Source organism: Microcebus murinus, chromosome 13 (assembly GCF_040939455.1).
Source record: "Microcebus murinus isolate Inina chromosome 13, M.murinus_Inina_mat1.0, whole genome shotgun sequence".
Taxonomy (NCBI): Eukaryota; Metazoa; Chordata; class Mammalia; order Primates; family Cheirogaleidae; genus Microcebus; species Microcebus murinus.
This window is the reverse complement of record NC_134116.1, coordinates 2,973,947-2,984,811: the sequence shown is the minus strand read 5'-3', so window position 1 is coordinate 2,984,811 and position 10,865 is coordinate 2,973,947.

The following is a 10,865-nucleotide window of genomic DNA, read 5'->3' as shown; positions in this document are numbered from 1 at the left end:
CCGACACTGGATCCCTAACTTCTCCCTCCTTGCTAAACCCCTCTATGAGGCAGCCCGTGATGCCCCGCTGGCCCTTTACTAAACCCCCGAGCTGTCGGCCATGCATTTCTAAAGCTTCGTGAAGCTCTACTCCAGGCACCACCTCTAAGACTCCCTCATCCTGAAAAACCCTTTTACTTCTACACGGATGAGCACCAGGGCTTGGCCCTCAGTGTCTTCACCCAGCCTTTAGGCTCCTGGAGCCCACCCACCTGTGCTCCAGTGGCTTATTTATCCAAACAACTAGACACCACGGTCAGTGGCTGGCCGCCTCGCCTCTCTCGCCAGGGAAGCACTAAAGCTTTCCCTCAGACAGGACCTTCATGTCTTTTCCACCCATTGCCTTCAAGATCTCCTAACTCACCGCTCGTTGGCGCCCCTCACTCCTTCTAGATTACAGGAATTCCAGCTCATATTCATAGAAAATCCCAACATTACCCTAACACAGTCTCCTACTCTAAACCCCGCTACTTTGCTGCCCATCCCGTCCTCAACCCTCTCCTCTCGCTCCTGCCCTGAGACGGTCAATGCTGCCACCACCTCTAGGCCCGACCTCTCGGACCTCTCAGATGCAGACTTAACACTGTTTGCTGATGGCAGCTCGACCATGAGAGATGACGGCAAACGCCAGGCAGCCCATGCCCTTGTCTTGACCTCTCAGGTTACAGAGGCGTCCCGCCTCCCCAAAGGCACCACTTCCCAGAAGGCAGAACAGACTCTGGCTGGACAACTTGTTCCTTGTCCCCATAACCCCACTCTCACCTCTTGGTTAGATATTATACAGCACACCCTCACCTTCTTCAATTCCTCTGAAATAATCCCTAATATTTCCCACCGTTTCCTCTGTGCCTCCCTTCAGCAGCCCCTGCTGGCTGCTGTCCCTCTAAACTATTCTAACCCCCAAACTCCCTCATCAACTCCCTCATGCTCCAGTCCGCTCACTCGTATTCCCCTTTGGGAACCTGAGTCTACCGGCCAACCCTATGCAGATCGAGTGTGCTTTCTCACCTCCCACACTGACCCCCGCCTACAACTTCATGGATGCCGCCTTACCAACCATACTGTGACCACGACCACCTCCCCTGCTCTGGGACAGTTCTTCTGGTGCAACGGAGCACTTACCCACTGTGTCAATACATCCACCCCGGGTCCTTGTTTCCCTGTCATGGTGGTCCCTCAATTAACTCTATACGGTGAGTCTGAGTTTGAATGGCTTCTCCCAGGGCCCCAGCCAAGACTAGCCACCTTTCTACCTGTCATAGTAAGTCTCAGCTTGGCCTCTTACATTGTGGCCTCAGGGCTCTCGGGAGGTGCCCTGGGCCAAGGTGTCATATCTGCCCAAGATTTTGCAGATCTGCTGATGACTGAAAAAAGAAAAACCTGCCTTTTCCTTCATAAAGAATGCTGCTGCTATGTCGGCGAATCAGGCCTTATGGAGCAGAACACAGACAAGCTCACCAACCTGAGTAAAGACCTGCACAACCTCCGCCACTGGGATGCGTCCCCCTTTGGCTGGATACAATTCCCTTTGGCTACCTGGCCATTGCCGCTAATAGGACCCAGTGTCATCATCTGCCTAATCTTTCTGTTTGTTCCCTGTCTTTTACAGTTCCTCCAGCGCCGCCTACAAGAGCTGACAGGAGTGGCGGTAAACCAACTACTTCTTCATCCATACTTTCCACTACCAATCACCCCTCCACCAACCGACCCGGCCTATAGCCCCTAACTACGCCCCCTCCTAGCAGGAAGTAGTCAGAAAGAGCGGCGCCCATCACAACCAAAAAGGCCGGAATGTAAGGCTGGTGGCAGGGGCCCCCTCCCCTCCCTAGATGGAAAAAGAAAACGCTTAGTGACCTGACCTGCCAAGGACAAACTGCCAGGCCCCACTGAGAGGAACCACACCCAGATCTCCACCTGGATTCGCTCCTGGATTCCACAATACCTCTAGCCCCTCCTATTTCTCAACGACCTTCCAAGGTGACAATAGAGAATCCCAGCTCTTCCCGCCACAAGTCCCTAGCCCCGCCCAAAGGGTATAAAAGGCCTCAGCCCCTTCAAACTGCGGCGACTTCCGAGGCCCCTGCTCTTGGGGCCCCAGAACCTCGTCCACGAGTGTATAATAAAGCCACGTGGTTTGGCCCCCCCTACTCTTTCTCTTTCTGTGTCTCTTTTCTTTTCGCCACCGCCGAAAAACCTTACAAATAGCATTTCAAATAGCTGGAAAGTATAGGGTTTTTTGTTTGCCCATCTGTAATATAGAGGATATGAGGTATAAGATATATATCTAATAGATTTGTGATGACTAGAAATCATATAAGAAATGCCATTAGCCAGCTTAACGCATGAAAAGCATTCTCTCATGCTGTAATTGTTGCTGTTACTATTATTATCATTGAAGTTTTACTTCCCAAACAAAACTACTTCCTCTTTGTTTCCCTCCCTAGAGAAATAAAATAAATTTAAGTGTTAGAAATTTCAATTTCCCAATCTTTAAGTCTTTTAATATACTCATGTGAAGAATTTTAGAAAAGTATGACTTCCATTTCACTCCACCACTGGAGTAAGACAGAAGTCTGCGTACTTTTTTCCCTACCCTTGTGCATCCTTCATTCTCTTCTTCCCCTGTCTCTTGTTTCTCGTGTCTCCTTTTTTCCCTACTGAATTTGATATTCTTCAACACTACCCATGAGATAAAAAATTCTACAAAACACTTAATTGCTGTTAAGTGTCAAATACATATTGTTAAATATAATTTAATTTTGTCCCAAACAAAATAGGCCAATGACTTGGAAGAAAGAGGTTTTCCTGTATACATAGCCCCTTTTGTAAATTTAAAATTTAATTTTAAATTTAGAGTGAGGCTGTCCCCCAACCCCAGATGACTTTTTTTTTATCTGGAGAGATGCCAGGATTAGATAAGAAGTTCTATGATAAAATAATGAGAAACAATTCCAGCCTTGCACTTGGGAAAACAGTGTACTCTCTGACAAGAGGGGATGAGCCTCTTCTACTTTTGATGTGAACCCAGTAAACGTGGATTAATTGTGGGCCCAGGGGATGTGGGAGCCTATAGTGAAAGGCCTTCTTTTAACCTAGCCTCACCTCCACCCCCGAGTATTTAAGGAGAGTGCCGCTCCACTGTTGCCTCACTAAGGCTTGGACTCAGCTACTCTGAGGTAGGATCTGAGATTTTCATGGAAAACAGAAAGAACATTACCCAAATATTGGGATGCTCCTTTAGGCATCACTCTGTGACTAGAAGGCCACGCTGCTATGATCTTATCTGTAATGGCCGAGGCATGGTCTTTTCAAGATTAAGAAGGATAAATACATGCATTTAGTCTTTGGCAACCAGACAACTGGAAAAAGACACTTGGGCTTGAAACAAGAGAAGCTAAGAGAAATCTGATAATAGTTTGGGAAGGGTGTGAATGAATTTGGTTGGAAGAGTGCTTAGTATTCGTTATGAGGAATTTCCAGACACTAATGAGTAGGGGCCAAAGGTTTGTATTATTAATGGAGAAACATGGATTGTCCTATGAATATTTTTAGTTATTAAAATTTTAATTATAATTTAAAATGATGAAATTATAATTTAAGTAATTAATAACCATTTAATTATTGTTAATTGTCCTCTATGTATCTAGTTAGGGAAGTGATGTTTTTTGCATGCTTGGAAAAAAATCAAGATGTTTGATGTTTCCTATTTTTCTTTTTCCTTTCATTCTAATCCTCCTCTTCTTTTCTTACTCCATAAGACATACATATGTGCATTAAGATAAAACCTTTTTTTAAAAAAAACTTCTTTTAGATTAGCATAAGATTTTAATAATTAAATATATGAAAATAAAATAAAATCCTCATTTCTCCTTTAAATAAAAAAACAAAACAAAGCACACCTTTTTTTAAATAAATGATAATATTCCTTAAAGAAATCCCCTGGAAGCCATCCTAGCATGGTATATAAAAGCCCATTGGGGCCGGGCGCGGTGGCTCACGCCTGTAATCCTAGCACTTTGGGAGGCCGAGGCGGGCGGATTGCTCAAGGTCAGGAGTTCGAAACCAGCCTGAGCGAGACCCCGTCTCTACCAAAAATAGCAATAAATTAATTGACCAACTAAAAATATATATACAAAAAATTAGCCGGGCATGGTGGCGCATGCCTGTAGTCCCAGCTATTCGGGAGGCTGAGGCAGTAGGATAGCTGAGCCCCGGAGATTGAGGTTGCTGTGAGCCAGGCTGACGCCACGGCACTCACTCTAGCCTGGGCAACAAAGTGAGACTCTGTCTCAAAAAAAAAAAAAAAAAAAAAAAAAAAGCCCATTGGGCCAAATAATTGAAGCAGAATAGGGAGATGTTTACTCATTGCAAACGTAGACTCCAGAGCGCAGTAACAAACACATGTGTTTACAGCTGCAGGTCTCTGCTTCCCACCTTCCGCCACCCCTGCTGGTCTTACGTCCTTTTCCCTTCCCTCTCAGCCTCCATTTCCTCTGTGGCACTGGCAGGGTGGACTGGATGGCTCATCTGCCAGACCCTTGATTGCTATTTGCCGCCACACAACCTGAAACCACTGCCCAGGAGCGCATCTCTGCAGATCAAACAGTGACTCTCCTTCTGGCAGCTGGTGAATTGGAATTTAGACAACCTTTATCCAACACTCCAGGAACCCAGATGTACTCATTTTTTCCTGGTCCAGTGATAATACCCTTGGCAATGTTGTCTAGGGAAGTTAGCATCTGGCATCAGAACTCATGCTGTTTCTACTGAACTAACACCTGGCACATAAATGTTCAATAAGTGTTACCTACATGCCTTTATACTTTATAGTGATAGCTTTTAATGTAAGGAAGGGCTCTTTTATCTTTTTTATGCTTAATTGTCCACTTTGAAAATTTCCAAATGGTCTGTGGAGAGGGTGAGGGAAAGTAGAAGATTAGTTCTCTTTCCACTGATAAAATTAGTGACTATGTAGATGAACAGAGCAAGTGAGGGGGTGTCTATGGGAATAGATGACCCTGAGAATTAGAGATGCGGTGAAGGAAAAGAGACAAATTCACATCATTGGATACTAAATTGCCACAGATAGGAGATAACATTTTGTTATTTAATATCTGCAGCAATGTCCAGATGGGTTCCTATTTATAAATGTAGACAAAGGAGCACAGGTATAGCAAGTGCAGGTGAAAGGAGAGGAAGCACAGTGGTCACAGCCCACAATGGCTACAAAAACTTACCAGTAGTAATTCATATTACTAATCTTGCTTTCAAGACTGTAAACTGCCAGATATATCTTTCTTAAGCCTCTGCTCCCTCATGTGACTTTCTCACTGAAGCAAATCACATTTGCACCCTATTTCTAGGGACTGTGAGTCCTGGTCCCTCAGCCTTCACTTTCCAGACATGCTCTGCTGCATGCGCCTCAGCTCTCCCAGGTGCGCTGCAGCTGCAGCGAGGCCGATCTCTCCCTGGCGAGCCCTGCTTGTTCCTGCTTTCAAGTCTTTCCTGACACTGTTTACACACCCCGACTAGTTTTAGAATAAGACCAATTTCCAACTCCACTATTGCACTGTTTATTCTTACTGAACTGATGCCAGTCTCCTCTCGGTTATTATCACATACACTGCTATTTTCAAAGCAGTTAGCACTCAGTGTTCTTTAAATACCTTATGTTTTAAGGTTACCTCAGTCTCTAGTCCTAGGGTGAACTCGTGAGGAAAAGAAATCTGACACACAATCGTCCCTCTTATGCTGGCTTTCGTTTCCTGTGGTTTCAGTTACCTGTGATCAAACACAGTCTGAAAATATTAAATGGAAAATTCTAGAAATAATTTATAATTCATAAATTTTAAATCGCAAGCCCCTCTGAGTGGTGTGATGAAGTCTTGTGCTGTCCCCCTGGGACAAGAATCAGGATCACTTCTGATGAGCTACTTTACTGCCTCAGAGGACACCGGCAACTTACTGCTCCCAGCTCTGGTCAAGCTGGATTCCTGGGAAGGGCGCCAGAATGGACTGGTCTAAGCTCTTCTCCCCTGGCAGAATATCAGCTGGTCTGTCTTGGGGGTCGAGTCATCCAGTGTGCTGTGAGGGTCACCAACTGGGCCTGGATTTCTGTGGTTTCTCCCAGAACAACTCTGGGTCTGCTGTCCTGAAACGTACAGTTTCTACTGCTCGGCACCCTGCAGAGACCCTCCCTGTTCCTTTCACCTCTTCTCTCCGTGTGGCAGAACACAGGTAGGATAAATGCCTCTTCCCAAACCCACCCACCCCTTCCCCTGCAGCCCCAGATGTGCAGACATCGGAGGTGCAGGTCCCCGTCCAGGTGTCCCCCCACCCCAGCTCCACGCCCCGCCCTGCCAGGCAAGTATGTGGTAACTGTGGTGATGTCATAAGTGGCCCTGGGGGCCGGAGTGTTCTGGTGAGGAGGGTATGGCCAGTCCTGAGGTTCAGGGAATTCCAGGTTATATTCAAACAAATTCTGGGGACTGGGCATTCTCTGCCTTGAATGGCAAAAAGGCCTGAAGGTGAGATTATTCAGATAGAAGGGTTTTTTGTTTGTTTGTTTTTTTTTAAAGACTCTAATTGGTGAGGAAAATAAGAGAAACAAATGAGGTCCTTGAGCAGTGGAGGATGATGGTAGTGGAGGAAAGGTTACCTGAGGGGAATGGAATCTGAGATCTTGTATGTGTGAACGACCAAACCACACATTACATTGAGCAACAGTCTCAACTCTAGTGTTGAAAATTATATGCTGGGAACTGATTAAAAAAGAAATCACTCATAAAATATCATGTTGTTTATAATGCAGATATTAACATTGCTTACTTATATGCCCAATAACCTATGGAGCAATATTAATTATGCATTTGAACATGTGTTACATCTCATTCTAAATATTTGATTCAATGAAATGAACAAATTGCTTTTTTTGTGGTAAGCCTTGTAGTGTGCTACTCCTTAGCAAGGTCGGTTCCCCAAACATACAGACACTCACACAAGCCCCCTCCGTACACACATACCACACCACAAACACGCGTGTGCACATGCCACAGACATATTCACAAATGAATACACCACACGCACTTACATGCTCAGCACTCACAGTCACAAGCAACCTGGATATAATTTGCAGCTCACTGAGACTCCAGTTGTATGAAAATAAAGAAGATGGCTAAAGTAATCCTTTCTCTCTTTTAGCTTTGTGCTCTGCTCTTCCAGGGTCTAGTCTAAGGCAAAACCTACGAGTTGGAAAAGTTTTCATATCTTAATCAAAAAGGTTTGAGACAACAGAGTGATTTACTTCCTCTTTCAAACACTCTGTGAGGAACAATCTGCATATTTATATGAAACAAAATGCTCTGGCCTGTGTTTTGATTGGCTAGTAACTGGTTATTTTCTTAGGTAATTTTCACTTGTCACTGTGGCTGTTTCAGCCCTTCAAAGTGTATTTTTAAAGGGATTAATGAATCTAGGTGAAAAAATAGATAATTGACTAAGATAAAGTTATTGTCTATTTGCATTGATATTTTATTTTTCAACCAGTTATTGTAAAAGCCCTGTTAATGGGATTTTAGTTATAATATCTTTAAATACAGTCTCTTGACCTGTAACGCAGACCTGTGGCCACCTCAAGAAACTTTCCACATGTTAAAGGCAAATGCAGCTAAGTTTTCAAGCTCATCAAAAGTTAATATGTGATGCTTAGGTATTTGTGTTTTCTCCTCCTCAACTGATAAGCTGTGACACCTTCCAGCACAGATCAACACAAAAATTGCTTTTTACCTTTTCGCTTTGGAATTTTACTCATTTCTCTGGCATATTGCTCATAATATACCTCCATCTTTGATGAACACTAAGAAGGAAAAGATCTCTCTATTGCTCCTATTATTTTTGCTTCAACATAAGGGGATATATTAATATTTTTCTTAATGTTTCAGAGCATATTTATTGTGGAACTAAAAGACCTGGGAATATTTACAGTACTGATGGCCAAAGTGTTTTACAGAAATACACTTCTTTAATAATCTTGTCACTGAAATGGGGCAAGGTACACTGTAGTATGTTAATAAAAGTGAACTGTTTATCCCTCAATATCCTGAACATGTCAAAGAGGCACATTTACATACTGAAGAATATAAAGCATAAGAATTTATTCCCTGTAGTCCCAGGGTGTTTAAATCCTGCTGTGGTTTTTTTCCCTTTAAATTCAGAAATTTCTTTACCATCTGTAGTTATTTTTGCTTATAAACATGAAGGATCAGTAACGTGGTAGAGAAATAAATGTAAAGAGAAAAAACCCAACCAGCAATGGAATCCTAGGATAATATAACATGATAACAAGTCCCGAATGCCACTCTAGCAGAGAAAGAAATGTTTTGGCTGCACAATAACTTAAGAGAGGTTTGGGTCATCATTGAACAGTATAATGCAGTACTTAGTCATAAAACTTTAGCAGAATCCATGGTGTCAACCAGAAGGATCACCATGATGATGAACCTAAAGCCCTGCTTATGAAGCAGAGTTCCTGGTGGTCCTCATTCAAGACTTATGAGCCCCAGGTTATCCTCTGAAAACACACAGACCCAAGTACTTACAATGATCCATGCCAAAAATATGAACTCCTTTTGCAGCAAAGCATCTAACCACAAGACGGTGGACCCTGACCCTCAAATGAAGTAAGCAGTATTGCCTTGAAATTCTGAACTTTCACAAAGTTGTTCAGTAATAACAGCAGCCAAAAAAGTTAAAGGTATCTAGATTTAGGTACTCCATAGTTATTTTCTATCAATTTTTGTTTCTTTTGAGACAGGCTCTGTCACCCAGGCTGGAATGCAGTGGTGTGATCCTAGCTCACTGTAACCTCACTCTCCAGGGCTCAAGCAATCCTCCTCCCTTGGCCTCCTTATCATTGTAGTGAGACTACAGGCATGCAGCACTACACCCAACTATTTTTTTTTTAAAGTTTTGGTAGAGATGAGGTGTCACTATGTGACCTCAGTTGGTCTTGAATTTCTGGCCTCAAGGGATCCTCCCAGTTCAGCCCCCCAGGGTGCTGAGACACCATGCCCAGCCTCAATTTCTAGAGTCACAGATAGATGTCTGTGTGTGATCTTAACAACATAATCATCCTAATGGCAGAGAGAAATTTAAATTCAACCAACCCATGAATATTTACTGCAACATAAAATGGTGACTAAAACAGAGTTACCACCCTCAGGAAACTTTCAGTCTAAAGTGATAAGATTACAAAATGTATTCAGAAGGTGGTTCAAAGTAAAAATAAAGCAGATTACAAAAGCGGCACTGTATGAATTATTACACCTACACCTCATATCTAGCCTACAGAGCCATGGAATTATGATGACCTTTCATAGATGATGAAATTGAGTTAGAGACTAATTTATCTATCCAGTGTCATACTGATTATTAAGAATTGAAATCAGGATTCGAAATAACTCTGAACTGTTAGGAACCGATGCCTTTGAGGGTCTTAACCCATAAATACCCTGAGCTGTCAGAAGGTGCTTAATGGCCGTTCTGAGAAAGATCGCAAGATATCCCAGGCTTGGCGCCAGAGGCTGTCTGTGATTGATAAACCCTAGGATGTTTGTAACTGATTGACCCTAAACTGTTTTTGACCGATCAACCCTAACCCCCCCCCCCCCCGCTGCCCCTCCCTACTTCTTTGTTTCTGTATGCTTATAAAACCAACGAAAAACCTAGTAAAGCAGACCTTGACAACCCTTTGCTTGGTCTCGTTCCTTTCTCTCACCCACCTCTTTCAGGCACGGTCCCCCTTGACCCCTGCGAGTAACAGAAGGTCCCTCGGTTCGGGACAAGTGGCGCCCAACAGGGGCTCGAGGTACGGACCTTTGTCGGATGACGCCAGTGCAAGCTCCTCAGCCGAGAAACCCTCCGTTCTGCTGCTCACAGAATCGACGGTCTGGTGAGTAGATTTTTTACATTGTCATCCCATCGAGATGGGCCATTCATTGTCTAAAGAGGCCGTTTTTATTAAGGATCTCAAGGCCTCACTCAGAGAGAGAGGAATTAGAGTTAAGAAAAAGGACTTAGTAAAGTTTTTTGTATTTATTGACCGAGCTTGTCCATGGTTCATAGTTGATGGACCTGAAATTCACCCACACAAGTGACAAAAGGTAGGTAGAGATTTAAACAATTTACTTCTGAATCAAGGCCCAGATGCCATCCCTGTATATGTTTTCTTGTACTGGGGACTAATCAGAGATATTGTTGAAGGGGCAGATTCAGACCCCAATAAGAAGCAGCTACTCTCCGTAGCGGAATTTTGCCTCCGACCTGTGTCACGGTCCGCTTCCAGAACGTCATTAGAGGCGGCCAAAGAGTCGACTCCCCCTAATAACCCTGAGAGACTAACATGCCCTTCCCCTTGCCCCTCAGTTTGTATTAATATGCCCCCTCCAGACCCATCGGTTGAGCTCCAGACATCTAGGGACAAGCCCCCGATTAGTGGGCCAAACACCAAGACCCTTTACCCTCCCTTACCCGAGGGTACTGCCCCTCATGCATTCAACTACCCGGTATTCAAGAAACAACCCCTCCAAGAGTCCCTCGACACCGCAGAGAAAGCAACCCTCGAGGAGGAAGCAGCCCGATATCACAATCCCAAATGGCCGCCTCTTGCCGCGGCCCCCCATAGACCTCCTCCTTACACGCCTTAGCTTTGCGCACCTTCGTTAATGCCTCCCCTTACAATGCCCTTGCTTTTGCGTGCCAAAGAAGACTTAAGTCAAAGGGTTACGCAATTAAAGGATATCTTACAACTTCAAAAAGAGTTTGCCCAG